General features: G+C 52.2%; 26 non-coding genes across 26 annotated transcripts; all 26 read right to left on the bottom strand.

The window, feature by feature from the left end:
• Positions 1-789: 789 nt before the first annotated feature.
• trnav-aac (transfer RNA valine (anticodon AAC)) lies at positions 790-862 on the bottom strand. Its single transcript has one exon. It is a non-coding gene; the product is annotated as a tRNA-Val (tRNA).
• Positions 863-1,118: 256 nt separating this feature from the next.
• trnas-aga (transfer RNA serine (anticodon AGA)) lies at positions 1,119-1,200 on the bottom strand. Its single transcript has one exon. It is a non-coding gene; the product is annotated as a tRNA-Ser (tRNA).
• A 312-nt stretch (positions 1,201-1,512) lies between these two features.
• On the bottom strand, positions 1,513-1,584 carry trnam-cau (transfer RNA methionine (anticodon CAU)). The gene has a single exon. It is a non-coding gene; the product is annotated as a tRNA-Met (tRNA).
• A 1,859-nt stretch (positions 1,585-3,443) lies between these two features.
• Positions 3,444-3,516, bottom strand: trnav-aac (transfer RNA valine (anticodon AAC)). Its single transcript has one exon. It is a non-coding gene; the product is annotated as a tRNA-Val (tRNA).
• A 716-nt stretch (positions 3,517-4,232) lies between these two features.
• On the bottom strand, positions 4,233-4,304 carry trnam-cau (transfer RNA methionine (anticodon CAU)). Its single transcript has one exon. It is a non-coding gene; the product is annotated as a tRNA-Met (tRNA).
• A 1,972-nt stretch (positions 4,305-6,276) lies between these two features.
• trnav-aac (transfer RNA valine (anticodon AAC)) lies at positions 6,277-6,349 on the bottom strand. Its single transcript has one exon. It is a non-coding gene; the product is annotated as a tRNA-Val (tRNA).
• Positions 6,350-7,015: 666 nt separating this feature from the next.
• trnam-cau (transfer RNA methionine (anticodon CAU)) lies at positions 7,016-7,087 on the bottom strand. Its single transcript has one exon. It is a non-coding gene; the product is annotated as a tRNA-Met (tRNA).
• Positions 7,088-8,968: 1,881 nt separating this feature from the next.
• On the bottom strand, positions 8,969-9,041 carry trnav-aac (transfer RNA valine (anticodon AAC)). The gene has a single exon. It is a non-coding gene; the product is annotated as a tRNA-Val (tRNA).
• A 256-nt stretch (positions 9,042-9,297) lies between these two features.
• trnas-aga (transfer RNA serine (anticodon AGA)) lies at positions 9,298-9,379 on the bottom strand. The gene has a single exon. It is a non-coding gene; the product is annotated as a tRNA-Ser (tRNA).
• Positions 9,380-9,681: 302 nt separating this feature from the next.
• Positions 9,682-9,753, bottom strand: trnam-cau (transfer RNA methionine (anticodon CAU)). Its single transcript has one exon. It is a non-coding gene; the product is annotated as a tRNA-Met (tRNA).
• A 1,880-nt stretch (positions 9,754-11,633) lies between these two features.
• trnav-aac (transfer RNA valine (anticodon AAC)) lies at positions 11,634-11,706 on the bottom strand. The gene has a single exon. It is a non-coding gene; the product is annotated as a tRNA-Val (tRNA).
• Positions 11,707-11,962: 256 nt separating this feature from the next.
• On the bottom strand, positions 11,963-12,044 carry trnas-aga (transfer RNA serine (anticodon AGA)). Its single transcript has one exon. It is a non-coding gene; the product is annotated as a tRNA-Ser (tRNA).
• A 300-nt stretch (positions 12,045-12,344) lies between these two features.
• trnam-cau (transfer RNA methionine (anticodon CAU)) lies at positions 12,345-12,416 on the bottom strand. The gene has a single exon. It is a non-coding gene; the product is annotated as a tRNA-Met (tRNA).
• A 1,880-nt stretch (positions 12,417-14,296) lies between these two features.
• Positions 14,297-14,369, bottom strand: trnav-aac (transfer RNA valine (anticodon AAC)). Its single transcript has one exon. It is a non-coding gene; the product is annotated as a tRNA-Val (tRNA).
• Positions 14,370-14,625: 256 nt separating this feature from the next.
• Positions 14,626-14,707, bottom strand: trnas-aga (transfer RNA serine (anticodon AGA)). The gene has a single exon. It is a non-coding gene; the product is annotated as a tRNA-Ser (tRNA).
• A 312-nt stretch (positions 14,708-15,019) lies between these two features.
• On the bottom strand, positions 15,020-15,091 carry trnam-cau (transfer RNA methionine (anticodon CAU)). Its single transcript has one exon. It is a non-coding gene; the product is annotated as a tRNA-Met (tRNA).
• A 1,986-nt stretch (positions 15,092-17,077) lies between these two features.
• trnav-aac (transfer RNA valine (anticodon AAC)) lies at positions 17,078-17,150 on the bottom strand. Its single transcript has one exon. It is a non-coding gene; the product is annotated as a tRNA-Val (tRNA).
• Positions 17,151-17,794: 644 nt separating this feature from the next.
• Positions 17,795-17,866, bottom strand: trnam-cau (transfer RNA methionine (anticodon CAU)). Its single transcript has one exon. It is a non-coding gene; the product is annotated as a tRNA-Met (tRNA).
• A 1,881-nt stretch (positions 17,867-19,747) lies between these two features.
• trnav-aac (transfer RNA valine (anticodon AAC)) lies at positions 19,748-19,820 on the bottom strand. Its single transcript has one exon. It is a non-coding gene; the product is annotated as a tRNA-Val (tRNA).
• A 256-nt stretch (positions 19,821-20,076) lies between these two features.
• trnas-aga (transfer RNA serine (anticodon AGA)) lies at positions 20,077-20,158 on the bottom strand. The gene has a single exon. It is a non-coding gene; the product is annotated as a tRNA-Ser (tRNA).
• Positions 20,159-20,454: 296 nt separating this feature from the next.
• On the bottom strand, positions 20,455-20,526 carry trnam-cau (transfer RNA methionine (anticodon CAU)). The gene has a single exon. It is a non-coding gene; the product is annotated as a tRNA-Met (tRNA).
• A 1,880-nt stretch (positions 20,527-22,406) lies between these two features.
• Positions 22,407-22,479, bottom strand: trnav-aac (transfer RNA valine (anticodon AAC)). The gene has a single exon. It is a non-coding gene; the product is annotated as a tRNA-Val (tRNA).
• Positions 22,480-22,735: 256 nt separating this feature from the next.
• Positions 22,736-22,817, bottom strand: trnas-aga (transfer RNA serine (anticodon AGA)). Its single transcript has one exon. It is a non-coding gene; the product is annotated as a tRNA-Ser (tRNA).
• Positions 22,818-23,129: 312 nt separating this feature from the next.
• Positions 23,130-23,201, bottom strand: trnam-cau (transfer RNA methionine (anticodon CAU)). Its single transcript has one exon. It is a non-coding gene; the product is annotated as a tRNA-Met (tRNA).
• A 1,986-nt stretch (positions 23,202-25,187) lies between these two features.
• On the bottom strand, positions 25,188-25,260 carry trnav-aac (transfer RNA valine (anticodon AAC)). The gene has a single exon. It is a non-coding gene; the product is annotated as a tRNA-Val (tRNA).
• Positions 25,261-25,918: 658 nt separating this feature from the next.
• trnam-cau (transfer RNA methionine (anticodon CAU)) lies at positions 25,919-25,990 on the bottom strand. Its single transcript has one exon. It is a non-coding gene; the product is annotated as a tRNA-Met (tRNA).
• Between the last annotated feature and the right edge of the window lie 1,269 nt (positions 25,991-27,259).

Genomic DNA, 27,259 nt, shown 5'->3' with positions numbered 1-27,259 from the left:
TCCTGGGGTCTGGTGGTGGAAGCTCCTGGGGTCTGGTGCTGATGCTGCTGGGGTCCGGTGGTGGAGCTAGTGGGGTCTGGTGTTGGAAGCTCCTGGGGTCTGGTGGTGGAGCTAGTAGGGTCTGGTGGTGGATGGTGTCTGGTGGTGATGCTGCTGGGGTCTGGTGGTGGAGCTAGTGGGGTCTTGTGGTGGATGGGGTCTGGTGGTAATGCTGCTGGGGTCTGGTGGTGGAGCTAGTAGGGTCTGGTGGTGGATGGGGTCTGGTGGTAATGCTGCTGGGGTCTGGTGGTGGAGCTAGTGGGGTCTGGTGGTGATGCTGCTGGGGTCTGGTGGAAGCTCCTGGGGTCTGGTGGTGGAAGCTCCTGAGGTCTGGTGGTGGAAGCTCCTGGGGTCTGGTGGTGATGCTGCTGGGGTATGGTGGTGGAGCTAGTGGGGTCTGGTGTTGGAAGCTCCTGGGGTCTGGTGGTGGAGCTAGTGGGGTCTGGTGTTAATGCTGCTGGGGTTTGGTGGTGGAGCTAGTGACTTACATGTTTTGAAAAAGGCGGGCATGACGAAAAGATCCTGTAAAAAATCTCTGTAATATGTTTCTTTTTTTCCTGTAAAGTTGGACATTTGAAAGATTAGGTAAATGGGGAATGACTGGCTTTTAATCAGTTGTGGAACTGCAACGAAATTCATTTCTGCATAAGACCCAATGCGAGAAAGAGATGGTCGACCTTCCTGTGCCGAGCACCAAGAAGAGGATTAGAGGGGTTTTCTAAGTCCAAATAATATTATTGCAGTAATACATGTTTCCGCCCAGTTTCGAACAGGGGACCTTTCGCGTGTTAGGCGAACGTGATAACCACTACACTACGAAAACTTGCATGCTTTGAAAATGGCGGGCGTAACGAAAAAAAAATCCTATCTTCAAATCATTCATGTTAGAAATAAATGTGTGATTTCATATAAGTTGTCCTGGTGCGGTAAAATTAAAAATCATCCATCGGTATTACCATGCTGGGTAGAAAATACAAAATGTACCACAAGGGAAGCCAACTGATTACTTTTGAAAGACAGTACTGGATATGATTAATAACTGCAAATTAGGCAGTCGTCTTGCACATTCAAACATTACTCGTTGTTGGCAGGATTCGAACCTGCGCGGGGAATCCCCAATGGATTTCTAGTCCATCGCCTTAACCACTCGGCCACAACAACCTGTCAGCCGTGTGTATGTGTGTGTGTGTGTGTGTGTGAATCTTCAGAAATAGACAATTTAGAGTCTTTATTTTAAAATGGTTGGTTTTACTTTATTTTAAAATGGTTGGTTTTACTTTATTAGGTTGAGACATATTTTCATCCTCATTTTGATTAAATGCATTTTCATCAACAGCATTTTCATCAACAGTCAGCATCAACAGCCAGTATGTTCATAGTTCATAGATCATACATCCACTTTCTTGTTTCCAAAAAGCTCTGGATAGATTTCAGTTAATCTCTCACATCTCATGTATGAGAGGATCTCTTAAGTAGCAGAGGATGGTTTCGATCCATCGACCTCTGGGTTATGGGCCCAGCACGCTTCCGCTGCGCCACTCTGCTGTATAACCAGGATGTGACTCCGCCACACAGTGATGGGGAGGGGGGTAGGGGACTTAAAAGCGGGTCCCCTGGTTCGGACGGTGAGCCGGGTCTCTGGGTGGCTCCAGGTGAGCCGGATTGTTGAGGTTGTTGAGTTGTTGTTGGGGTCTGGTGGTGGAAGCTCCCGAGGTGTGGTGGTGATGCTGCTGGGGTCTGGTGGTGCAGCTAGTGGGGTCTGGTGGTGGAAGCTCCTGGGGTCTGGTGATGGAAGCTCCTGGGGTCAGGTGATGGAAGCTCCTTGGGTCTGGTGATGGAAATTCCTGGGGTCTGGTGGTGGAAGCTCCTGGGGTCTGGTGGTGATGCTGCTGGGGTCTGGTGGTGATGCTGCTGGGGTCTGGTGGTGGAGCTAGTGGTGTCTGGTGGTGGAAGCTCCTGAGGTGTGGTGGTGATGCTGCTGTCGTCTGGTGGTGGAGCTAGTGGTGTCTGGTGGTGGAAGCTCCTGGGGTCAAAGTCCAGAGTGCTAACCATTACACCATGGAACCCTGTTCAGCTTTTATTGTGTTTTTATTGTGGTCCTGAAACCAGAACATGAGTAAAAAACAATATGCGCTTGAGCATCTGACAGAGTGCTGTCCATGGTGCTAGGAGCGTCTGGGTGTTTATGGTACCAGGGCCCTGGTCCTCCAGGCCCAAGGGCTGGCTCTTTCACTCCAGTGGCCGGTCGGTGGGGGGCTTAAAAGCGGGTCCCCGGGTTCGGACGGTGAGCCGGGGTCTTTGGGTGGCTCCAGGTGAGCCGGGTTTTTGAGGTTGTTGAGTTGTTGTTAGGGTTTGGTGGTGGAAGCTCCTGAGGTGTGGTGGTGATGCTGCTGGGGTCTGGTGGTGCAGCTAGAGGGGTCTGGTGGTGGAAGCTCCTGGGGTCTGGTGATGGAAGCTCCTGGGGTGTGGTGGTGGAATCTCCTGGGTTCTGGTGGTGATGCTGCTGGGGTCTGGTGCTGATGCTGCTGGGGTCTGGTGGTGGAAGCTCCTGGGGTCTGGTGGTGGAAGCTCCTGGGGTCTGGTGGTGGAAGCTCCTGGGGTCTGGTGGTGGAAGCTCCTGGGGTCTGGTGCTGATGCTGCTGGGGTCCGGTGGTGGAGCTAGTGGGGTCTGGTGTTGGAAGCTCCTGGGGTCTGGTGGTGGAGCTAGTAGGGTCTGGTGGTGGATGGGGTCTGGTGGTGATGCTGCTGGGGTCTGGTGGTGGAGCTAGTGGGGTCTTGTGGTGGATGGGGTCTGGTGGTAATGCTGCTGGGGTCTGGTGGTGGAGCTAGTAGGGTCTGGTGGTGGATGGGGTCTGGTGGTAATGCTGCTGGGGTCTGGTGGTGGAGCTAGTGGGGTCTGGTGGTGATGCTGCTGGGGTCTGGTGGAAGCTCCTGGGGTCTGGTGGTGGAAGCTCCTGAGGTCTGGTGGTGGAAGCTCCTGGGGTCTGGTGGTGGAAGCTCCTGGGGTCTGGTGGTGATGCTGCTGGGGTATGGTGGTGGAGCTAGTGGGTTCTGGTGTTGGAAGCTCCTGGGGTCTGGTGGTGGAGCTAGTGGGGTCTGGTGTTAATGCTGCTGGGGTTTGGTGGTGGAGCTAGTGACTTACATGTTTTGAAAAAGGCGGGCATGACGAAAAGATCCTGTAAAAAATCTCTGTAATATGTTTCTTTTTTTCCTGTAAAGTTGGACATTTGAAAGATTAGGTAAATGAGGAATGACTGGCTTTTAATCAGTTGTGGAACTGCAACGAAATTCATTTCTGCATAAGACCCAATGCGAGAAAGAGATGGTTCACCTTCCTGTGCCGAGCACCAAGAAGAGGATTAGAGGGGTTTTCCAAGTCCAAATAATATTATTGCAGTAATACATGTTTCCGCCCAGTTTCGAACAGGGGACCTTTCGCGTGTTAGGCGAACGTGATAACCACTACACTACGGAAACTTGCATGCTTTGAAAATGGCGGGCGTAACGAAAAAAAAATCCTATCTTCAAATCATTCATGTTAGAAATAAATGTGTGATTTCATATAAGTTGTCCTGGTGCGGTAAAATTAAAAATCATCCATCGGTATTACCATGCTGGGTAGAAAATACAAAATGTACCACAAGGGAAGCCAACTGATTACTTTTGAAAGACAGTACTGGATATGATTAATAACTGCAAATTAGGCAGTCGTCTTGCACATTCAAACATTACTCGTTGTTGGCAGGATTCGAACCTGCGCGGGGAATCCCCAATGGATTTCTAGTCCATCGCCTTAACCACTCGGCCACAAAAACCTGTCAGCTGTGTGTATGTGTGTGTGTGTGTGTGTGTGTGTGTGTGTGTGTGTGTGTGTGTGTGTGTGTGTGTGTGTGTGTGTGTGTGTGTGTGTGTGTGTGTGTGTGTGTGTGTGTGTGTGTGTGTGTGTGTGAATCTTCAGAAATAGACAATTTAGAGTCTTTATTTTAAAATGGTTGGTTTTACTTTATTTTAAAATGGTTGGTTTTACTTTATTAGGTTGAGACATATTTTCATCCTCATTTTGATTAAATGCATTTTCATCAACAGTCAGTGCAGTATGTTCATAGATCATACATCCACTTTCTTGTTTCCAAAAAGCTCTGGATAGATTTCAGTTAATCTCTCACATCTCATGTATGAGAGGATCTCTTAAGTAGCAGAGGATGGTTTCGATCCATCGACCTCTGGGTTATGGGCCCAGCACGCTTCCGCTGCGCCACTCTGCTGTATAACCAGGATGTGACTCCGCCACACAGTGGGGGGGAGGGGGGTAGGGACTTAAAAGCGGGTCCCCTGGTTCGGACGGTGAGCCGGGTCTCTGGGTGGCTCCAGGTGAGCCGGGTTGTTGAGGTTGTTGAGGTTGTTGAGTTGTTGTTGGGGTCTGGTGGTGGAAGCTCCTGAGGTGTGGTGGTGATGCTGCTGGGGTCTGGTGGTGCAGCTAGTGGGGTCTGGTGGTGGAAGCTCCTGGGGTCTGGTGATGGAAGCTCCTGGGGTCAGGTGATGGAAGCTCCTTGGGTCTGGTGATGGAAATTCCTGGGGTCTGGTGGTGGAAGCTCCTGGGGTCTGGTGGTGATGCTGTTGGGGTCTGGTGGAGGAGCTAGTGGTGTCTGGTGGTGGAAGCTCCTGCGGTGTGGTGGTGATGCTGCTGTCGTCTGGTGGTGGAGCTAGTGGTGTCTGGTGGTGGAAGCTCCTGGGGTCAAAGTCCAGAGTGCTAACCATTACACCATGGAACCCTGTTCAGCTTTTATTGTGTTTTTATTGTGGTCCTGAAACCAGAACATGAGTAAAAAACAATATGCGCTTGAGCATCTGACAGAGTGCTGTCCATGGTGCTAGGAGCGTCTGGGTGTTTATGGTACCAGGGCCCTGGTCCTCCAGGCCCAAGGGCTGGCTCTTTCACTCCAGTGGCCGGTCGGTGGGGGGCTTAAAAGCGGGTCCCCGGGTTCGGACGGTGAGCCGGGTCTTTGGGTGGCTCCAGGTGAGCCGGGTTTTTGAGGTTGTTGAGTTGTTGTTAGGGTTTGGTGGTGGAAGCTCCTGAGGTGTGGTGGTGATGCTGCTGGGGTCTGGTGGTGCAGCTAGAGGGGTCTGGTGGTGGAAGCTCCTGGGGTCTGGTGATGGAAGCTCCTGGGGTGTGGTGGTGGAAGCTCCTGGGTTCTGGTGGTGATGCTGCTGGGGTCTGGTGCTGATGCTGCTGGGGTCTGGTGGTGGAAGCTCCTGGGGTCTGGTGGTGGAAGCTCCTGAGGTCTGGTGGTGGAAGCTCCTGGGGTCTGGTGGTGGAAGCTCCTGGGGTCTGGTGGTGGAAGCTCCTGGGGTCTGGTGGTGGAAGCTCCTGGGGTCTGGTGCTGATGCTGCTGGGGTCCGGTGGTGGAGCTAGTGGGGTCTGGTGCTGATGCTGCTGGGGTCCGGTGGTGGAGCTAGTGGGGTCTGGTGTTGGAAGCTCCTGGGGTCTGGTGGTGGAGCTAGTAGGGTCTGGTGGTGGATGGGGTCTGGTGGTGATGCTGCTGGGGTCTGGTGGTGGAGCTAGTAGGGTCTGGTGGTGGATGGGGTCTGGTGGTGATGCTGCTGGGGTCTGGTGGTGGAGCTAGTGGGGTCTTGTGGTGGATGGGGTCTGGTGGTAATGCTGCTGGGGTCTGGTGGTGAAGCTAGTAGGGTCTGGTGGTGGATGGGGTCTGGTGGTAATGCTGCTGGGGTCTGGTGGTGGAGCTAGTGGGGTCTGGTGGTGATGCTGCTGGGGTCTGGTGGAAGCTCCTGAGGTCTGGTGGTGGAAGCTCCTGGGGTCTGGTGGTGGAAGCTCCTGGGGTCTGGTGGTGATGCTGCTGGGGTATGGTGGTGGAGCTAGTGGGGTCTGGTGTTGGAAGCTCCTGGGGTCTGGTGGTGGAGCTAGTGGGGTCTGGTGTTAATGCTGCTGGGGTTTGGTGGTGGAGCTAGTGACTTACATGTTTTGAAAAAGGCGGGCATGACGAAAAGATCCTGTAAAAAATCTCTGTAATATGTTTCTTTTTTTCCTGTAAAGTTGGACATTTGAAAGATTAGGTAAATGAGGAATGACTGGCTTTTAATCAGTTGTGGAACTGCAACGAAATTCATTTCTGCATAAGACCCAATGCGAGAAAGAGATGGTCGACCTTCCTGTGCCGAGCACCAAGAAGAGGATTAGAGGGGTTTTCCAAGTCCAAATAATATTATTGCAGTAATACATGTTTCCGCCCAGTTTCGAACAGGGGACCTTTCGCGTGTTAGGCGAACGTGATAACCACTACACTACGGAAACTTGCATGCTTTGAAAATGGCGGGCGTAACGAAAAAAAAATCCTATCTTCAAATCATTCATGTTAGAAATAAATGTGTGATTTCATATAAGTTGTCCTGGTGCGGTAAAATTAAAAATCATCCATCGGTATTACCATGCTGGGTAGAAAATACAAAATGTACCACAAGGGAAGCCAACTGATTACTTTTGAAAGACAGTACTGGATATGATTAATAACTGCAAATTAGGCAGTCGTCTTGCACATTCAAACATTACTCATTGTTGGCAGGATTCCAACCTGCGCGGGGAATCCCCAATGGATTTCTAGTCCATCGCCTTAACCACTCGGCCACAACAACCTGTCAGCTGTGTGTATGTGTGTGTGTGTGTGTGTGTGTGTGTGTGTGTGTGTGTGTGTGTGTGTGTGTGTGTGTGTGTGTGTGAATCTTCAGAAATAGACAATTTAGAGTCTTTATTTTAAAATGGTTGGTTTTACTTCATTTTAAAATGGTTGGTTTTACTTTATTAGGTTGAGACATATTTTCATCCTCATTTTGATTAAATGCATTTTCATCAACAGTCAGTGCAGTATGTTCATAGATCATACATCCACTTTCTTGTTTCCAAAAAGCTCTGGATAGATTTCAGTTAATCTCTCACATCTCATGTATGAGAGGATCTCTTAAGTAGCAGAGGATGGTTTCGATCCATCGACCTCTGGGTTATGGGCCCAGCACGCTTCCGCTGCGCCACTCTGCTGTATAACCAGGATGTGACTCCGCCACACAGTGGGGGGGAGGGGGGGAGGGGACTTAAAAGCGGGTCCCCTGGTTCGGACGGTGAGCCGGGTCTCTGGGTGGCTCCAGGTGAGCCGGGTTGTTGAGGTTGTTGAGTTGTTGTCAGGGTCTGGTGGTGGAAGCTCCTGAGGTGTGGTGGTGATGCTGCTGGGGTCTGATGGTGCAGCTAGTGGGGTCTGGTGGTGGAAGCTCCTGGGGTCTGGTGATGGAAGCTCCTGGGGTCAGGTGATGGAAGCTCCTTGGGTCTGGTGATGGAAATTCCTGGGGTCTGGTGGTGGAAGCTCCTGGGGTCTGGTGGTGATGCTGCTGGGGTCTGGTGGTGATGCTGCTGGGGTCTGGTGGTGGAGCTAGTGGTGTCTGGTGGTGGAAGCTCCTGAGGTGTGGTGGTGATGCTGCTGTCGTCTGGTGGTGGAGCTAGTGGTGTCTGGTGGTGGAAGCTCCTGGGGTCAAAGTCCAGAGTGCTAACCATTACACCATGGAACCCTGTTCAGCTTTTATTGTGTTTTTATTGTGGTCCTGAAACCAGAACATGAGTAAAAAACAATATGCACTTGAGCATCTGACAGAGTGCTGTCCATGGTGCTAGGAGCGTCTGGGTGTTTATGGTACCAGGGCCCTGGTCCTCCAGGCCCAAGGGCTGGCTCTTTCACTCCAGTGGCCGGTCGGTGGGGGGCTTAAAAGCGGGTCCCCGGGTTCGGATGGTGAGCCGGGTCTTTGGGTGGCTCCAGGTGAGCCGGGTTTTTGAGGTTGTTGAGTTGTTGTTAGGGTTTGGTGGTGGAAGCTCCTGAGGTGTGGTGGTGATGCTCCTGGGGTCTGGTGGTGCAGCTAGAGGGGTCTGGTGGTGGAAGCTCCTGGGGTCTGGTGATGGAAGCTCCTGGGGTGTGGTGGTGGAAGCTCCTGGGTTCTGGTGGTGATGTTGCTGGGGTCTGGTGCTGATGCTGCTGGGGTCTGGTGGTGGAAGCTCCTGGGGTCTGGTGGTGGAAGCTCCTGAGGTCTGGTGGTGGAAGCTCCTGGGGTCTGGTGGTGGAAGCTCCTGGGGTCTGGTGGTGGAAGCTCCTGGGGTCTGGTGCTGATGCTGCTGGGGTCTGGTGGTGGAGCTAGTGGGGTCTGGTGTTGGAAGCTCCTGGGGTCTGGTGGTGGAGCTAGTAGGGTCTGGTGGTGGATGGGGTCTGGTGGTGATGCTGCTGGGGTCTGGTGGTGGAGCTAGTGGGGTCTTGTGGTGGATGGGGTCTGGTGGTAATGCTGCTGGGGTCTGGTGGTGGAGCTAGTAGGGTCTGGTGGTGGATGGGGTCTGGTGGTAATGCTGCTGGGGTCTGGTGGTGGAGCTAGTGGGGTCTGGTGGTGATGCTGCTGGGGTCTGGTGGAAGCTCCTGGGGTCTGGTGGTGGAAGCTCCTGAGGTCTGGTGGTGGAAGCTCCTGGGGTCTGGTGGTGGAAGCTCCTGGGGTCTGGTGGTGATGCTGCTGGGGTATGGTGGTGGAGCTAGTGGGGTCTGGTGTTGGAAGCTCCTGGGGTCTGGTGGTGGAGCTAGTGGGGTCTGGTGTTAATGCTGCTGGGGTTTGGTGGTGGAGCTAGTGACTTACATGTTTTGAAAAAGGCGGGTATGACGAAAAGATCCTGTAAAAAATCTCTGTAATATGTTTCTTTTTTTCCTGTAAAGTTGGACATTTGAAAGATTAGGTAAATGGGGAATGACTGGCTTTTAATCAGTTGTGGAACTGCAACGAAATTCATTTCTGCATAAGACCCAATGCGAGAAAGAGATGGTCGACCTTCCTGTGCCGAGCACCAAGAAGAGGATTAGAGGGGTTTTCCAAGTCCAAATAATATTATTGCAGTAATACATGTTTCCGCCCAGTTTCGAACAGGGGACCTTTCGCGTGTTAGGCGAACGTGATAACCACTACACTACGGAAACTTGCATGCTTTGAAAATGGCGGGCGTAACGAAAAAAAAATCCTATCTTCAAATCATTCATGTTAGAAATAAATGTGTGATTTCATATAAGTTGTCCTGGTGCGGTAAAATTAAAAATCATCCATCGGTATTACCATGCTGGGTAGAAAATACAAAATGTACCACAAGGGAAGCCAACTGATTACTTTTGAAAGACAGTACTGGATATGATTAATAACTGCAAATTAGGCTGTCGTCTTGCACATTCAAACATTACTCGTTGTTGGCAGGATTCGAACCTGCGCGGGGAATCCCCAATGGATTTCTAGTCCATCGCCTTAACCACTCGGCCACAACAACCTGTCAGCTGTGTGTATGTGTGTGTGTGTGTGTGTGTGTGTGTGTGTGTGTGTGTGTGAATCTTCAGAAATAGACAATTTAGAGTCTTTATTTTAAAATGGTTGGTTTTACTTTATTTTAAAATGGTTGGTTTTACTTTATTAGGTTGAGACATATTTTCATCCTCATTTTGATTAAATGCATTTTCATCAACAGTCAGTGCAGTATGTTCATAGATCATACATCCACTTTCTTGTTTCCAAAAAGCTCTGGATAGATTTCAGTTAATCTCTCACATCTCATGTATGAGAGGATCTCTTAAGTAGCAGAGGATGGTTTCGATCCATCGACCTCTGGGTTATGGGCCCAGCACGCTTCCGCTGCGCCACTCTGCTGTATAACCAGGATGTGACTCCGCCACACAGTGGGGGGGAGGGGGGTAGGGACTTAAAAGCGGGTCCCCTGGTTCGGACGGTGAGCCGGGTCTCTGGGTGGCTCCAGGTGAGCCGGGTTGTTGAGGTTGTTGAGTTGTTGTTGGGGTCTGGTGGTGGAAGCTCCTGAGGTGTGGTGGTGATGCTGCTGGGGTCTGGTGGTGCAGCTAGTGGGGTCTGGTGGTGGAAGCTCCTGGGGTCTGGTGATGGAAGCTCCTGGGGTCAGGTGATGGAAGCTCCTTGGGTCTGGTGATGGAAATTCCTGGGGTCTGGTGGTGGAAGCTCCTGGGGTCTGGTGGTGATGCTGCTGGGGTCTGGTGGTGATGCTGCTGGGGTCTGGTGGTGGAGCTAGTGGTGTCTGGTGGTGGAAGCTCCTGAGGTGTGGTGGTGATGCTGCTGTCGTCTGGTGGTGGAGCTAGTGGTGTCTGGTGGTGGAAGCTCCTGGGGTCAAAGTCCAGAGTGCTAACCATTACACCATGGAACCCTGTTCAGCTTTTATTGTGTTTTTATTGTGGTCCTGAAACCAGAACATGAGTAAAAAACAATATGCGCTTGAGCATCTGACAGAGTGCTGTCCATGGTGCTAGGAGCGTCTGGGTGTTTATGGTACCAGGGCCCTGGTCCTCCAGGCCCAAGGGCTGGCTCTTTCACTCCAGTGGCCGGTCGGTGGGGGGCTTAAAAGCGGGTCCCCGGGTTCGGACGGTGAGCCGGGTCTTTGGGTGGCTCCAGGTGAGCCGGGTTTTTGAGGTTGTTGAGTTGTTGTTAGGGTTTGGTGGTGGAAGCTCCTGAGGTGTGGTGGTGATGCTGCTGGGGTCTGGTGGTGCAGCTAGAGGGGTCTGGTGGTGGAAGCTCCTGGGGTCTGGTGATGGAAGCTCCTGGGGTGTGGTGGTGGAAGCTCCTGGGTTCTGGTGGTGATGCTGCTGGGGTCTGGTGCTGATGCTGCTGGGGTCTGGTGGTGGAAGCTCCTGGGGTCTGGTGGTGGAAGCTCCTGAGGTCTGGTGGTGGAAGCTCCTGGGGTCTGGTGGTGGAAGCTCCTGGGGTCTGGTGGTGGAAGCTCCTGGGGTCTGGTGCTGATGCTGCTGGGGTCTGGTGGTGGAGCTAGTGGGGTCTGGTGTTGGAAGCTCCTGGGGTCTGGTGGTGGAGCTAGTAGGGTCTGGTGGTGGATGGGGTCTGGTGGTGATGCTGCTGGGGTCTGGTGGTGGAGCTAGTGGGGTCTTGTGGTGGATGGGGTCTGGTGGTAATGCTGCTGGGGTCTGGTGGTGGAGCTAGTAGGGTCTGGTGGTGGATGGGGTCTGGTGGTAATGCTGCTGGGGTCTGGTGGTGGAGCTAGTGGGGTCTGGTGGTGATGCTGCTGGGGTCTGGTGGAAGCTCCTGGGGTCTGGTGGTGGAAGCTCCTGAGGTCTGGTGGTGGAAGCTCCTGGGGTCTGGTGGTGGAAGCTCCTGGGGTCTGGTGGTGATGCTGCTGGGGTATGGTGGTGGAGCTAGTGGGGTCTGGTGTTGGAAGCTCCTGGGGTCTGGTGGTGGAGCTAGTGGGGTCTGGTGTTAATGCTGCTGGGGTTTGGTGGTGGAGCTAGTGACTTACATGTTTTGAAAAAGGCGGGTATGACGAAAAGATCCTGTAAAAAATCTCTGTAATATGTTTCTTTTTTTCCTGTAAAGTTGGACATTTGAAAGATTAGGTAAATGGGGAATGACTGGCTTTTAATCAGTTGTGGAACTGCAACGAAATTCATTTCTGCATAAGACCCAATGCGAGAAAGAGATGGTCGACCTTCCTGTGCCGAGCACCAAGAAGAGGATTAGAGGGGTTTTCCAAGTCCAAATAATATTATTGCAGTAATACATGTTTCCGCCCAGTTTCGAACAGGGGACCTTTCGCGTGTTAGGCGAACGTGATAACCACTACACTACGGAAACTTGCATGCTTTGAAAATGGCGGGCGTAACGAAAAAAAAATCCTATCTTCAAATCATTCATGTTAGAAATAAATGTGTGATTTCATATAAGTTGTCCTGGTGCGGTAAAATTAAAAATCATCCATCGGTATTACCATGCTGGGTAGAAAATACAAAATGTACCACAAGGGAAGCCAACTGATTACTTTTGAAAGACAGTACTGGATATGATTAATAACTGCAAATTAGGCTGTCGTCTTGCACATTCAAACATTACTCGTTGTTGGCAGGATTCGAACCTGCGCGGGGAATCCCCAATGGATTTCTAGTCCATCGCCTTAACCACTCGGCCACAACAACCTGTCAGCTGTGTGTATGTGTGTGTGTGTGTGTGTGTGTGTGTGTGTGTGTGTGTGAATCTTCAGAAATAGACAATTTAGAGTCTTTATTTTAAAATGGTTGGTTTTACTTTATTTTAAAATGGTTGGTTTTACTTTATTAGGTTGAGACATATTTTCATCCTCATTTTGATTAAATGCATTTTCATCAACAGTCAGTGCAGTATGTTCATAGATCATACATCCACTTTCTTGTTTCCAAAAAGCTCTGGATAGATTTCAGTTAATCTCTCACATCTCATGTATGAGAGGATCTCTTAAGTAGCAGAGGATGGTTTCGATCCATCGACCTCTGGGTTATGGGCCCAGCACGCTTCCGCTGCGCCACTCTGCTGTATAACCAGGATGTGACTCCGCCACACAGTGGGGGGGAGGGGGGTAGGGACTTAAAAGCGGGTCCCCTGGTTCGGACGGTGAGCCGGGTCTCTGGGTGGCTCCAGGTGAGCCGGGTTGTTGAGGTTGTTGAGTTGTTGTTGGGGTCTGGTGGTGGAAGCTCCTGAGGTGTGGTGGTGATGCTGCTGGGGTCTGGTGGTGCAGCTAGTGGGGTCTGGTGGTGGAAGCTCCTGGGGTCTGGTGATGGAAGCTCCTGGGGTCAGGTGATGGAAGCTCCTTGGGTCTGGTGATGGAAATTCCTGGGGTCTGGTGGTGGAAGCTCCTGGGGTCTGGTGGTGATGCTGCTGGGGTCTGGTGGTGATGCTGCTGGGGTCTGGTGGTGGAGCTAGTGGTGTCTGGTGGTGGAAGCTCCTGAGGTGTGGTGGTGATGCTGCTGTCGTCTGGTGGTGGAGCTAGTGGTGTCTGGTGGTGGAAGCTCCTGGGGTCAAAGTCCAGAGTGCTAACCATTACACCATGGAACCCTGTTCAGCTTTTATTGTGTTTTTATTGTGGTCCTGAAACCAGAACATGAGTAAAAAACAATATGCGCTTGAGCATCTGACAGAGTGCTGTCCATGGTGCTAGGAGCGTCTGGGTGTTTATGGTACCAGGGCCCTGGTCCTCCAGGCCCAAGGGCTGGCTCTTTCACTCCAGTGGCCGGTCGGTGGGGGGCTTAAAAGCGGGTCCCCGGGTTCGGACGGTGAGCCGGGTCTTTGGGTGGCTCCAGGTGAGCCGGGTTTTTGAGGTTGTTGAGTTGTTGTTAGGGTTTGGTGGTGGAAGCTCCTGAGGTGTGGTGGTGATGCTGCTGGGGTCTGGTGGTGCAGCTAGAGGGGTCTGGTGGTGGAAGCTCCTGGGGTCTGGTGATGGAAGCTCCTGGGGTGTGGTGGTGGAAGCTCCTGGGTTCTGGTGGTGATGCTGCTGGGGTCTGGTGCTGATGCTGCTGGGGTCTGGTGGTGGAAGCTCCTGGGGTCTGGTGGTGGAAGCTCCTGAGGTCTGGTGGTGGAAGCTCCTGGGGTCTGGTGGTGGAAGCTCCTGGGGTCTGGTGGTGGAAGCTCCTGGGGTCTGGTGGTGGAAGCTCCTGGGGTCTGGTGCTGATGCTGCTGGGGTCCGGTGGTGGAGCTAGTGGGGTCTGGTGTTGGAAGCTCCTGGGGTCTGGTGGTGGAGCTAGTAGGGTCTGGTGGTGGATGGTGTCTGGTGGTGATGCTGCTGGGGTCTGGTGGTGGAGCTAGTGGGGTCTTGTGGTGGATGGGGTCTGGTGGTAATGCTGCTGGGGTCTGGTGGTGGAGCTAGTAGGGTCTGGTGGTGGATGGGGTCTGGTGGTAATGCTGCTGGGGTCTGGTGGTGGAGCTAGTGGGGTCTGGTGGTGATGCTGCTGGGGTCTGGTGGAAGCTCCTGGGGTCTGGTGGTGGAAGCTCCTGAGGTCTGGTGGTGGAAGCTCCTGGGGTCTGGTGGTGATGCTGCTGGGGTATGGTGGTGGAGCTAGTGGGGTCTGGTGTTGGAAGCTCCTGGGGTCTGGTGGTGGAGCTAGTGGGGTCTGGTGTTAATGCTGCTGGGGTTTGGTGGTGGAGCTAGTGACTTACATGTTTTGAAAAAGGCGGGCATGACGAAAAGATCCTGTAAAAAATCTCTGTAATATGTTTCTTTTTTTCCTGTAAAGTTGGACATTTGAAAGATTAGGTAAATGGGGAATGACTGGCTTTTAATCAGTTGTGGAACTGCAACGAAATTCATTTCTGCATAAGACCCAATGCGAGAAAGAGATGGTCGACCTTCCTGTGCCGAGCACCAAGAAGAGGATTAGAGGGGTTTTCCAAGTCCAAATAATATTATTGCAGTAATACATGTTTCCGCCCAGTTTCGAACAGGGGACCTTTCGCGTGTTAGGCGAACGTGATAACCACTACACTACGAAAACTTGCATGCTTTGAAAATGGCGGGCGTAACGAAAAAAAAATCCTATCTTCAAATCATTCATGTTAGAAATAAATGTGTGATTTCATATAAGTTGTCCTGGTGCGGTAAAATTAAAAATCATCCATCGGTATTACCATGCTGGGTAGAAAATACAAAATGTACCACAAGGGAAGCCAACTGATTACTTTTGAAAGACAGTACTGGATATGATTAATAACTGCAAATTAGGCAGTCGTCTTGCACATTCAAACATTACTCGTTGTTGGCAGGATTCGAACCTGCGCGGGGAATCCCCAATGGATTTCTAGTCCATCGCCTTAACCACTCGGCCACAACAACCTGTCAGCCGTGTGTATGTGTGTGTGTGTGTGTGTGTGAATCTTCAGAAATAGACAATTTAGAGTCTTTATTTTAAAATGGTTGGTTTTACTTTATTTTAAAATGGTTGGTTTTACTTTATTAGGTTGAGACATATTTTCATCCTCATTTTGATTAAATGCATTTTCATCAACAGCATTTTCATCAACAGTCAGCATCAACAGCCAGTATGTTCATAGTTCATAGATCATACATCCACTTTCTTGTTTCCAAAAAGCTCTGGATAGATTTCAGTTAATCTCTCACATCTCATGTATGAGAGGATCTCTTAAGTAGCAGAGGATGGTTTCGATCCATCGACCTCTGGGTTATGGGCCCAGCACGCTTCCGCTGCGCCACTCTGCTGTATAACCAGGATGTGACTCCGCCACACAGTGATGGGGAGGGGGGTAGGGGACTTAAAAGCGGGTCCCCTGGTTCGGACGGTGAGCCGGGTCTCTGGGTGGCTCCAGGTGAGCCGGGTTGTTGAGGTTGTTGAGTTGTTGTTGGGGTCTGGTGGTGGAAGCTCCCGAGGTGTGGTGGTGATGCTGCTGGGGTCTGGTGGTGCAGCTAGTGGGGTCTGGTGGTGGAAGCTCCTGGGGTCTGGTGATGGAAGCTCCTGGGGTCAGGTGATGGAAGCTCCTTGGGTCTGGTGATGGAAATTCCTGGGGTCTGGTGGTGGAAGCTCCTGGGGTCTGGTGGTGATGCTGCTGGGGTCTGGTGGTGATGCTGCTGGGGTCTGGTGGTGGAGCTAGTGGTGTCTGGTGGTGGAAGCTCCTGAGGTGTGGTGGTGATGCTGCTGTCGTCTGGTGGTGGAGCTAGTGGTGTCTGGTGGTGGAAGCTCCTGGGGTCAAAGTCCAGAGTGCTAACCATTACACCATGGAACCCTGTTCAGCTTTTATTGTGTTTTTATTGTGGTCCTGAAACCAGAACATGAGTAAAAAACAATATGCGCTTGAGCATCTGACAGAGTGCTGTCCATGGTGCTAGGAGCGTCTGGGTGTTTATGGTACCAGGGCCCTGGTCCTCCAGGCCCAAGGGCTGGCTCTTTCACTCCAGTGGCCGGTCGGTGGGGGGCTTAAAAGCGGGTCCCCGGGTTCGGACGGTGAGCCGGGTCTTTGGGTGGCTCCAGGTGAGCCGGGTTTTTGAGGTTGTTGAGTTGTTGTTAGGGTTTGGTGGTGGAAGCTCCTGAGGTGTGGTGGTGATGCTGCTGGGGTCTGGTGGTGCAGCCAGAGGGGTCTGGTGGTGGAAGCTCCTGGGGTCTGGTGATGGAAGCTCCTGGGGTCTGGTGGTGGAAGCTCCTGGGTTCTGGTGGTGATGCTGCTGGGGTCTGGTGCTGATGCTGCTGGGGTCTGGTGGTGGAAGCTCCTGGGGTCTGGTGGTGGAAGCTCCTGAGGTCTGGTGGTGGAAGCTCCTGGGGTCTGGTGGTGGAAGCTCCTGGGGTCTGGTGGTGGAAGCTCCTGGGGTCTGGTGGTGGAAGCTCCTGGGGTCTGGTGCTGATGCTGCTGGGGTCCGGTGGTGGAGTTAGTGGGGTCTGGTGCTGATGCTGCTGGGGTCCGGTGGTGGAGCTAGTGGGGTCTGGTGTTGGAAGCTCCTGGGGTCTGGTGGTGGAGCTAGTAGGGTCTGGTGGTGGATGGGGTCTGGTGGTGATGCTGCTGGGGTCTGGTGGTGGAGCTAGTAGGGTCTGGTGGTGGATGGGGTCTGGTGGTGATGCTGCTGGGGTCTGGTGGTGGAGCTAGTGGGGTCTTGTGGTGGATGGGGTCTGGTGGTAATGCTGCTGGGGTCTGGTGGTGGAGCTAGTAGGGTCTGGTGGTGGATGGGGTCTGGTGGTAATGCTGCTGGGGTCTGGTGGTGGAGCTAGTGGGGTCTGTTGGTGATGCTGCTGGGGTCTGGTGGAAGCTCCTGAGGTCTGGTGGTGGAAGCTCCTGGGGTCTGGTGGTGGAAGCTCCTGGGGTCTGGTGGTGATGCTGCTGGGGTATGGTGGTGGAGCTAGTGGGGTCTGGTGTTGGAAGCTCCTGGGGTCTGGTGGTGGAGCTAGTGGGGTCTGGTGTTAATGCTGCTGGGGTTTGGTGGTGGAGCTAGTGACTTACATGTTTTGAAAAAGGCGGGCATGACGAAAAGATCCTGTAAAAAATCTCTGTAATATGTTTCTTTTTTTCCTGTAAAGTTGGACATTTGAAAGATTAGGTAAATGAGGAATGACTGGCTTTTAATCAGTTGTGGAACTGCAACGAAATTCATTTCTGCATAAGACCCAATGCGAGAAAGAGATGGTCGACCTTCCTGTGCCGAGCACCAAGAAGAGGATTAGAGGGGTTTTCCAAGTCCAAATAATATTATTGCAGTAATACATGTTTCCGCCCAGTTTCGAACAGGGGACCTTTCGCGTGTTAGGCGAACGTGATAACCACTACACTACGGAAACTTGCATGCTTTGAAAATGGCGGGCGTAACGAAAAAAAAATCCTATCTTCAAATCATTCATGTTAGAAATAAATGTGTGATTTCATATAAGTTGTCCTGGTGCGGTAAAATTAAAAATCATCCATCGGTATTACCATGCTGGGTAGAAAATACAAAATGTACCACAAGGGAAGCCAACTGATTACTTTTGAAAGACAGTACTGGATATGATTAATAACTGCAAATTAGGCAGTCGTCTTGCACATTCAAACATTACTCATTGTTGGCAGGATTCCAACCTGCGCGGGGAATCCCCAATGGATTTCTAGTCCATCGCCTTAACCACTCGGCCACAACAACCTGTCAGCTGTGTGTATGTGTGTGTGTGTGTGTGTGTGTGTGTGTGTGTGTGTGTGTGTGTGAATCTTCAGAAATAGACAATTTAGAGTCTTTATTTTAAAATGGTTGGTTTTACTTCATTTTAAAATGGTTGGTTTTACTTTATTAGGTTGAGACATATTTTCATCCTCATTTTGATTAAATGCATTTTCATCAACAGTCAGTGCAGTATGTTCATAGATCATACATCCACTTTCTTGTTTCCAAAAAGCTCTGGATAGATTTCAGTTAATCTCTCACATCTCATGTATGAGAGGATCTCTTAAGTAGCAGAGGATGGTTTCGATCCATCGACCTCTGGGTTATGGGCCCAGCACGCTTCCGCTGCGCCACTCTGCTGTATAACCAGGATGTGACTCCGCCACACAGTGGGGGGGAGGGGGGGAGGGGACTTAAAAGCGGGTCCCCTGGTTCGGACGGTGAGCCGGGTCTCTGGGTGGCTCCAGGTGAGCCGGGTTGTTGAGGTTGTTGAGTTGTTGTCAGGGTCTGGTGGTGGAAGCTCCTGAGGTGTGGTGGTGATGCTGCTGGGGTCTGATGGTGCAGCTAGTGGGGTCTGGTGGTGGAAGCTCCTGGGGTCTGGTGATGGAAGCTCCTGGGGTCAGGTGATGGAAGCTCCTTGGGTCTGGTGATGGAAATTCCTGGGGTCTGGTGGTGGAAGCTCCTGGGGTCTGGTGGTGATGCTGCTGGGGTCTGGTGGTGATGCTGCTGGGGTCTGGTGGTGGAGCTAGTGGTGTCTGGTGGTGGAAGCTCCTGAGGTGTGGTGGTGATGCTGCTGTCGTCTGGTGGTGGAGCTAGTGGTGTCTGGTGGTGGAAGCTCCTGGGGTCAAAGTCCAGAGTGCTAACCATTACACCATGGAACCCTGTTCAGCTTTTATTGTGTTTTTATTGTGGTCCTGAAACCAGAACATGAGTAAAAAACAATATGCACTTGAGCATCTGACAGAGTGCTGTCCATGGTGCTAGGAGCGTCTGGGTGTTTATGGTACCAGGGCCCTGGTCCTCCAGGCCCAAGGGCTGGCTCTTTCACTCCAGTGGCCGGTCGGTGGGGGGCTTAAAAGCGGGTCCCCGGGTTCGGATGGTGAGCCGGGTCTTTGGGTGGCTCCAGGTGAGCCGGGTTTTTGAGGTTGTTGAGTTGTTGTTAGGGTTTGGTGGTGGAAGCTCCTGAGGTGTGGTGGTGATGCTCCTGGGGTCTGGTGGTGCAGCTAGAGGGGTCTGGTGGTGGAAGCTCCTGGGGTCTGGTGATGGAAGCTCCTGGGGTGTGGTGGTGGAAGCTCCTGGGTTCTGGTGGTGATGTTGCTGGGGTCTGGTGCTGATGCTGCTGGGGTCTGGTGGTGGAAGCTCCTGGGGTCTGGTGGTGGAAGCTCCTGAGGTCTGGTGGTGGAAGCTCCTGGGGTCTGGTGGTGGAAGCTCCTGGGGTCTGGTGGTGGAAGCTCCTGGGGTCTGGTGCTGATGCTGCTGGGGTCTGGTGGTGGAGCTAGTGGGGTCTGGTGTTGGAAGCTCCTGGGGTCTGGTGGTGGAGCTAGTAGGGTCTGGTGGTGGATGGGGTCTGGTGGTGATGCTGCTGGGGTCTGGTGGTGGAGCTAGTGGGGTCTTGTGGTGGATGGGGTCTGGTGGTAATGCTGCTGGGGTCTGGTGGTGGAGCTAGTAGGGTCTGGTGGTGGATGGGGTCTGGTGGTAATGCTGCTGGGGTCTGGTGGTGGAGCTAGTGGGGTCTGGTGGTGATGCTGCTGGGGTCTGGTGGAAGCTCCTGGGGTCTGGTGGTGGAAGCTCCTGAGGTCTGGTGGTGGAAGCTCCTGGGGTCTGGTGGTGGAAGCTCCTGGGGTCTGGTGGTGATGCTGCTGGGGTATGGTGGTGGAGCTAGTGGGGTCTGGTGTTGGAAGCTCCTGGGGTCTGGTGGTGGAGCTAGTGGGGTCTGGTGTTAATGCTGCTGGGGTTTGGTGGTGGAGCTAGTGACTTACATGTTTTGAAAAAGGCGGGTATGACGAAAAGATCCTGTAAAAAATCTCTGTAATATGTTTCTTTTTTTCCTGTAAAGTTGGACATTTGAAAGATTAGGTAAATGGGGAATGACTGGCTTTTAATCAGTTGTGGAACTGCAACGAAATTCATTTCTGCATAAGACCCAATGCGAGAAAGAGATGGTCGACCTTCCTGTGCCGAGCACCAAGAAGAGGATTAGAGGGGTTTTCCAAGTCCAAATAATATTATTGCAGTAATACATGTTTCCGCCCAGTTTCGAACAGGGGACCTTTCGCGTGTTAGGCGAACGTGATAACCACTACACTACGGAAACTTGCATGCTTTGAAAATGGCGGGCGTAACGAAAAAAAAATCCTATCTTCAAATCATTCATGTTAGAAATAAATGTGTGATTTCATATAAGTTGTCCTGGTGCGGTAAAATTAAAAATCATCCATCGGTATTACCATGCTGGGTAGAAAATACAAAATGTACCACAAGGGAAGCCAACTGATTACTTTTGAAAGACAGTACTGGATATGATTAATAACTGCAAATTAGGCTGTCGTCTTGCACATTCAAACATTACTCGTTGTTGGCAGGATTCGAACCTGCGCGGGGAATCCCCAATGGATTTCTAGTCCATCGCCTTAACCACTCGGCCACAACAACCTGTCAGCTGTGTGTATGTGTGTGTGTGTGTGTGTGTGTGTGTGTGTGTGTGAATCTTCAGAAATAGACAATTTAGAGTCTTTATTTTAAAATGGTTGGTTTTACTTTATTTTAAAATGGTTGGTTTTACTTTATTAGGTTGAGACATATTTTCATCCTCATTTTGATTAAATGCATTTTCATCAACAGTCAGTGCAGTATGTTCATAGATCATACATCCACTTTCTTGTTTCCAAAAAGCTCTGGATAGATTTCAGTTAATCTCTCACATCTCATGTATGAGAGGATCTCTTAAGTAGCAGAGGATGGTTTCGATCCATCGACCTCTGGGTTATGGGCCCAGCACGCTTCCGCTGCGCCACTCTGCTGTATAACCAGGATGTGACTCCGCCACACAGTGGGGGGGAGGGGGGTAGGGACTTAAAAGCGGGTCCCCTGGTTCGGACGGTGAGCCGGGTCTCTGGGTGGCTCCAGGTGAGCCGGGTTGTTGAGGTTGTTGAGTTGTTGTTGGGGTCTGGTGGTGGAAGCTCCTGAGGTGTGGTGGTGATGCTGCTGGGGTCTGGTGGTGCAGCTAGTGGGGTCTGGTGGTGGAAGCTCCTGGGGTCTGGTGATGGAAGCTCCTGGGGTCAGGTGATGGAAGCTCCTTGGGTCTGGTGATGGAAATTCCTGGGGTCTGGTGGTGGAAGCTCCTGGGGTCTGGTGGTGATGCTGCTGGGGTCTGGTGGTGATGCTGCTGGGGTCTGGTGGTGGAGCTAGTGGTGTCTGGTGGTGGAAGCTCCTGAGGTGTGGTGGTGATGCTGCTGTCGTCTGGTGGTGGAGCTAGTGGTGTCTGGTGGTGGAAGCTCCTGGGGTCAAAGTCCAGAGTGCTAACCATTACACCATGGAACCCTGTTCAGCTTTTATTGTGTTTTTATTGTGGTCCTGAAACCAGAACATGAGTAAAAAACAATATGCGCTTGAGCATCTGACAGAGTGCTGTCCATGGTGCTAGGAGCGTCTGGGTGTTTATGGTACCAGGGCCCTGGTCCTCCAGGCCCAAGGGCTGGCTCTTTCACTCCAGTGGCCGGTCGGTGGGGGGCTTAAAAGCGGGTCCCCGGGTTCGGACGGTGAGCCGGGTCTTTGGGTGGCTCCAGGTGAGCCGGGTTTTTGAGGTTGTTGAGTTGTTGTTAGGGTTTGGTGGTGGAAGCTCCTGAGGTGTGGTGGTGATGCTGCTGGGGTCTGGTGGTGCAGCTAGAGGGGTCTGGTGGTGGAAGCTCCTGGGGTCTGGTGATGGAAGCTCCTGGGGTGTGGTGGTGGAAGCTCCTGGGTTCTGGTGGTGATGCTGCTGGGGTCTGGTGCTGATGCTGCTGGGGTCTGGTGGTGGAAGCTCCTGGGGTCTGGTGGTGGAAGCTCCTGAGGTCTGGTGGTGGAAGCTCCTGGGGTCTGGTGGTGGAAGCTCCTGGGGTCTGGTGGTGGAAGCTCCTGGGGTCTGGTGGTGGAAGCTCCTGGGGTCTGGTGCTGATGCTGCTGGGGTCCGGTGGTGGAGCTAGTGGGGTCTGGTGTTGGAAGCTCCTGGGGTCTGGTGGTGGAGCTAGTAGGGTCTGGTGGTGGATGGTGTCTGGTGGTGATGCTGCTGGGGTCTGGTGGTGGAGCTAGTGGGGTCTTGTGGTGGATGGGGTCTGGTGGTAATGCTGCTGGGGTCTGGTGGTGGAGCTAGTAGGGTCTGGTGGTGGATGGGGTCTGGTGGTAATGCTGCTGGGGTCTGGTGGTGGAGCTAGTGGGGTCTGGTGGTGATGCTGCTGGGGTCTGGTGGAAGCTCCTGGGGTCTGGTGGTGGAAGCTCCTGAGGTCTGGTGGTGGAAGCTCCTGGGGTCTGGTGGTGATGCTGCTGGGGTATGGTGGTGGAGCTAGTGGGGTCTGGTGTTGGAAGCTCCTGGGGTCTGGTGGTGGAGCTAGTGGGGTCTGGTGTTAATGCTGCTGGGGTTTGGTGGTGGAGCTAGTGACTTACATGTTTTGAAAAAGGCGGGCATGACGAAAAGATCCTGTAAAAAATCTCTGTAATATGTTTCTTTTTTTCCTGTAAAGTTGGACATTTGAAAGATTAGGTAAATGGGGAATGACTGGCTTTTAATCAGTTGTGGAACTGCAACGAAATTCATTTCTGCATAAGACCCAATGCGAGAAAGAGATGGTCGACCTTCCTGTGCCGAGCACCAAGAAGAGGATTAGAGGGGTTTTCCAAGTCCAAATAATATTATTGCAGTAATACATGTTTCCGCCCAGTTTCGAACAGGGGACCTTTCGCGTGTTAGGCGAACGTGATAACCACTACACTACGAAAACTTGCATGCTTTGAAAATGGCGGGCGTAACGAAAAAAAAATCCTATCTTCAAATCATTCATGTTAGAAATAAATGTGTGATTTCATATAAGTTGTCCTGGTGCGGTAAAATTAAAAATCATCCATCGGTATTACCATGCTGGGTAGAAAATACAAAATGTACCACAAGGGAAGCCAACTGATTACTTTTGAAAGACAGTACTGGATATGATTAATAACTGCAAATTAGGCAGTCGTCTTGCACATTCAAACATTACTCGTTGTTGGCAGGATTCGAACCTGCGCGGGGAATCCCCAATGGATTTCTAGTCCATCGCCTTAACCACTCGGCCACAACAACCTGTCAGCCGTGTGTATGTGTGTGTGTGTGTGTGTGTGAATCTTCAGAAATAGACAATTTAGAGTCTTTATTTTAAAATGGTTGGTTTTACTTTATTTTAAAATGGTTGGTTTTACTTTATTAGGTTGAGACATATTTTCATCCTCATTTTGATTAAATGCATTTTCATCAACAGCATTTTCATCAACAGTCAGCATCAACAGCCAGTATGTTCATAGTTCATAGATCATACATCCACTTTCTTGTTTCCAAAAAGCTCTGGATAGATTTCAGTTAATCTCTCACATCTCATGTATGAGAGGATCTCTTAAGTAGCAGAGGATGGTTTCGATCCATCGACCTCTGGGTTATGGGCCCAGCACGCTTCCGCTGCGCCACTCTGCTGTATAACCAGGATGTGACTCCGCCACACAGTGATGGGGAGGGGGGTAGGGGACTTAAAAGCGGGTCCCCTGGTTCGGACGGTGAGCCGGGTCTCTGGGTGGCTCCAGGTGAGCCGGGTTGTTGAGGTTGTTGAGTTGTTGTTGGGGTCTGGTGGTGGAAGCTCCCGAGGTGTGGTGGTGATGCTGCTGGGGTCTGGTGGTGCAGCTAGTGGGGTCTGGTGGTGGAAGCTCCTGGGGTCTGGTGATGGAAGCTCCTGGGGTCAGGTGATGGAAGCTCCTTGGGTCTGGTGATGGAAATTCCTGGGGTCTGGTGGTGGAAGCTCCTGGGGTCTGGTGGTGATGCTGCTGGGGTCTGGTGGTGATGCTGCTGGGGTCTGGTGGTGGAGCTAGTGGTGTCTGGTGGTGGAAGCTCCTGAGGTGTGGTGGTGATGCTGCTGTCGTCTGGTGGTGGAGCTAGTGGTGTCTGGTGGTGGAAGCTCCTGGGGTCAAAGTCCAGAGTGCTAACCATTACACCATGGAACCCTGTTCAGCTTTTATTGTGTTTTTATTGTGGTCCTGAAACCAGAACATGAGTAAAAAACAATATGCGCTTGAGCATCTGACAGAGTGCTGTCCATGGTGCTAGGAGCGTCTGGGTGTTTATGGTACCAGGGCCCTGGTCCTCCAGGCCCAAGGGCTGGCTCTTTCACTCCAGTGGCCGGTCGGTGGGGGGCTTAAAAGCGGGTCCCCGGGTTCGGACGGTGAGCCGGGTCTTTGGGTGGCTCCAGGTGAGCCGGGTTTTTGAGGTTGTTGAGTTGTTGTTAGGGTTTGGTGGTGGAAGCTCCTGAGGTGTGGTGGTGATGCTGCTGGGGTCTGGTGGTGCAGCCAGAGGGGTCTGGTGGTGGAAGCTCCTGGGGTCTGGTGATGGAAGCTCCTGGGGTGTGGTGGTGGAAGCTCCTGGGTTCTGGTGGTGATGCTGCTGGGGTCTGGTGCTGATGCTGCTGGGGTCTGGTGGTGGAAGCTCCTGGGGTCTGGTGGTGGAAGCTCCTGAGGTCTGGTGGTGGAAGCTCCTGGGGTCTGGTGGTGGAAGCTCCTGGGGTCTGGTGGTGGAAGCTCCTGGGGTCTGGTGGTGGAAGCTCCTGGGGTCTGGTGCTGATGCTGCTGGGGTCCGGTGGTGGAGTTAGTGGGGTCTGGTGCTGATGCTGCTGGGGTCCGGTGGTGGAGCTAGTGGGGTCTGGTGTTGGAAGCTCCTGGGGTCTGGTGGTGGAGCTAGTAGGGTCTGGTGGTGGATGGGGTCTGGTGGTGATGCTGCTGGGGTCTGGTGGTGGAGCTAGTAGGGTCTGGTGGTGGATGGGGTCTGGTGGTGATGCTGCTGGGGTCTGGTGGTGGAGCTAGTGGGGTCTTGTGGTGGATGGGGTCTGGTGGTAATGCTGCTGGGGTCTGGTGGTGGAGCTAGTAGGGTCTGGTGGTGGATGGGGTCTGGTGGTAATGCTGCTGGGGTCTGGTGGTGGAGCTAGTGGGGTCTGTTGGTGATGCTGCTGGGGTCTGGTGGAAGCTCCTGAGGTCTGGTGGTGGAAGCTCCTGGGGTCTGGTGGTGGAAGCTCCTGGGGTCTGGTGGTGATGCTGCTGGGGTATGGTGGTGGAGCTAGTGGGGTCTGGTGTTGGAAGCTCCTGGGGTCTGGTGGTGGAGCTAGTGGGGTCTGGTGTTAATGCTGCTGGGGTTTGGTGGTGGAGCTAGTGACTTACATGTTTTGAAAAAGGCGGGCATGACGAAAAGATCCTGTAAAAAATCTCTGTAATATGTTTCTTTTTTTCCTGTAAAGTTGGACATTTGAAAGATTAGGTAAATGAGGAATGACTGGCTTTTAATCAGTTGTGGAACTGCAACGAAATTCATTTCTGCATAAGACCCAATGCGAGAAAGAGATGGTCGACCTTCCTGTGCCGAGCACCAAGAAGAGGATTAGAGGGGTTTTCCAAGTCCAAATAATATTATTGCAGTAATACATGTTTCCGCCCAGTTTCGAACAGGGGACCTTTCGCGTGTTAGGCGAACGTGATAACCACTACACTACGGAAACTTGCATGCTTTGAAAATGGCGGGCGTAACGAAAAAAAAATCCTATCTTCAAATCATTCATGTTAGAAATAAATGTGTGATTTCATATAAGTTGTCCTGGTGCGGTAAAATTAAAAATCATCCATCGGTATTACCATGCTGGGTAGAAAATACAAAATGTACCACAAGGGAAGCCAACTGATTACTTTTGAAAGACAGTACTGGATATGATTAATAACTGCAAATTAGGCAGTCGTCTTGCACATTCAAACATTACTCATTGTTGGCAGGATTCCAACCTGCGCGGGGAATCCCCAATGGATTTCTAGTCCATCGCCTTAACCACTCGGCCACAACAACCTGTCAGCTGTGTGTATGTGTGTGTGTGTGTGTGTGTGTGTGTGTGTGTGTGTGTGTGTGTGTGTGTGTGTGTGTGAATCTTCAGAAATAGACAATTTAGAGTCTTTATTTTAAAATGGTTGGTTTTACTTCATTTTAAAATGGTTGGTTTTACTTTATTAGGTTGAGACATATTTTCATCCTCATTTTGATTAAATGCATTTTCATCAACAGTCAGTGCAGTATGTTCATAGATCATACATCCACTTTCTTGTTTCCAAAAAGCTCTGGATAGATTTCAGTTAATCTCTCACATCTCATGTATGAGAGGATCTCTTAAGTAGCAGAGGATGGTTTCGATCCATCGACCTCTGGGTTATGGGCCCAGCACGCTTCCGCTGCGCCACTCTGCTGTATAACCAGGATGTGACTCCGCCACACAGTGGGGGGGAGGGGGGGAGGGGACTTAAAAGCGGGTCCCCTGGTTCGGACGGTGAGCCGGGTCTCTGGGTGGCTCCAGGTGAGCCGGGTTGTTGAGGTTGTTGAGTTGTTGTCAGGGTCTGGTGGTGGAAGCTCCTGAGGTGTGGTGGTGATGCTGCTGGGGTCTGATGGTGCAGCTAGTGGGGTCTGGTGGTGGAAGCTCCTGGGGTCTGGTGATGGAAGCTCCTGGGGTCAGGTGATGGAAGCTCCTTGGGTCTGGTGATGGAAATTCCTGGGGTCTGGTGGTGGAAGCTCCTGGGGTCTGGTGGTGATGCTGCTGGGGTCTGGTGGTGATGCTGCTGGGGTCTGGTGGTGGAGCTAGTGGTGTCTGGTGGTGGAAGCTCCTGAGGTGTGGTGGTGATGCTGCTGTCGTCTGGTGGTGGAGCTAGTGGTGTCTGGTGGTGGAAGCTCCTGGGGTCAAAGTCCAGAGTGCTAACCATTACACCATGGAACCCTGTTCAGCTTTTATTGTGTTTTTATTGTGGTCCTGAAACCAGAACATGAGTAAAAAACAATATGCACTTGAGCATCTGACAGAGTGCTGTCCATGGTGCTAGGAGCGTCTGGGTGTTTATGGTACCAGGGCCCTGGTCCTCCAGGCCCAAGGGCTGGCTCTTTCACTCCAGTGGCCGGTCGGTGGGGGGCTTAAAAGCGGGTCCCCGGGTTCGGATGGTGAGCCGGGTCTTTGGGTGGCTCCAGGTGAGCCGGGTTTTTGAGGTTGTTGAGTTGTTGTTAGGGTTTGGTGGTGGAAGCTCCTGAGGTGTGGTGGTGATGCTCCTGGGGTCTGGTGGTGCAGCTAGAGGGGTCTGGTGGTGGAAGCTCCTGGGGTCTGGTGATGGAAGCTCCTGGGGTGTGGTGGTGGAAGCTCCTGGGTTCTGGTGGTGATGTTGCTGGGGTCTGGTGCTGATGCTGCTGGGGTCTGGTGGTGGAAGCTCCTGGGGTCTGGTGGTGGAAGCTCCTGAGGTCTGGTGGTGGAAGCTCCTGGGGTCTGGTGGTGGAAGCTCCTGGGGTCTGGTGGTGGAAGCTCCTGGGGTCTGGTGCTGATGCTGCTGGGGTCTGGTGGTGGAGCTAGTGGGGTCTGGTGTTGGAAGCTCCTGGGGTCTGGTGGTGGAGCTAGTAGGGTCTGGTGGTGGATGGGGTCTGGTGGTGATGCTGCTGGGGTCTGGTGGTGGAGCTAGTGGGGTCTTGTGGTGGATGGGGTC

This window comes from Cololabis saira, unplaced genomic scaffold (genome assembly GCF_033807715.1).
Source record: "Cololabis saira isolate AMF1-May2022 unplaced genomic scaffold, fColSai1.1 scf048, whole genome shotgun sequence".
NCBI classification, from domain to species: domain Eukaryota; kingdom Metazoa; phylum Chordata; class Actinopteri; order Beloniformes; family Belonidae; genus Cololabis; species Cololabis saira.
The sequence above is the reverse complement of the archived record's forward strand: the minus strand, read 5'-3'. Positions and strand labels throughout refer to the sequence as shown.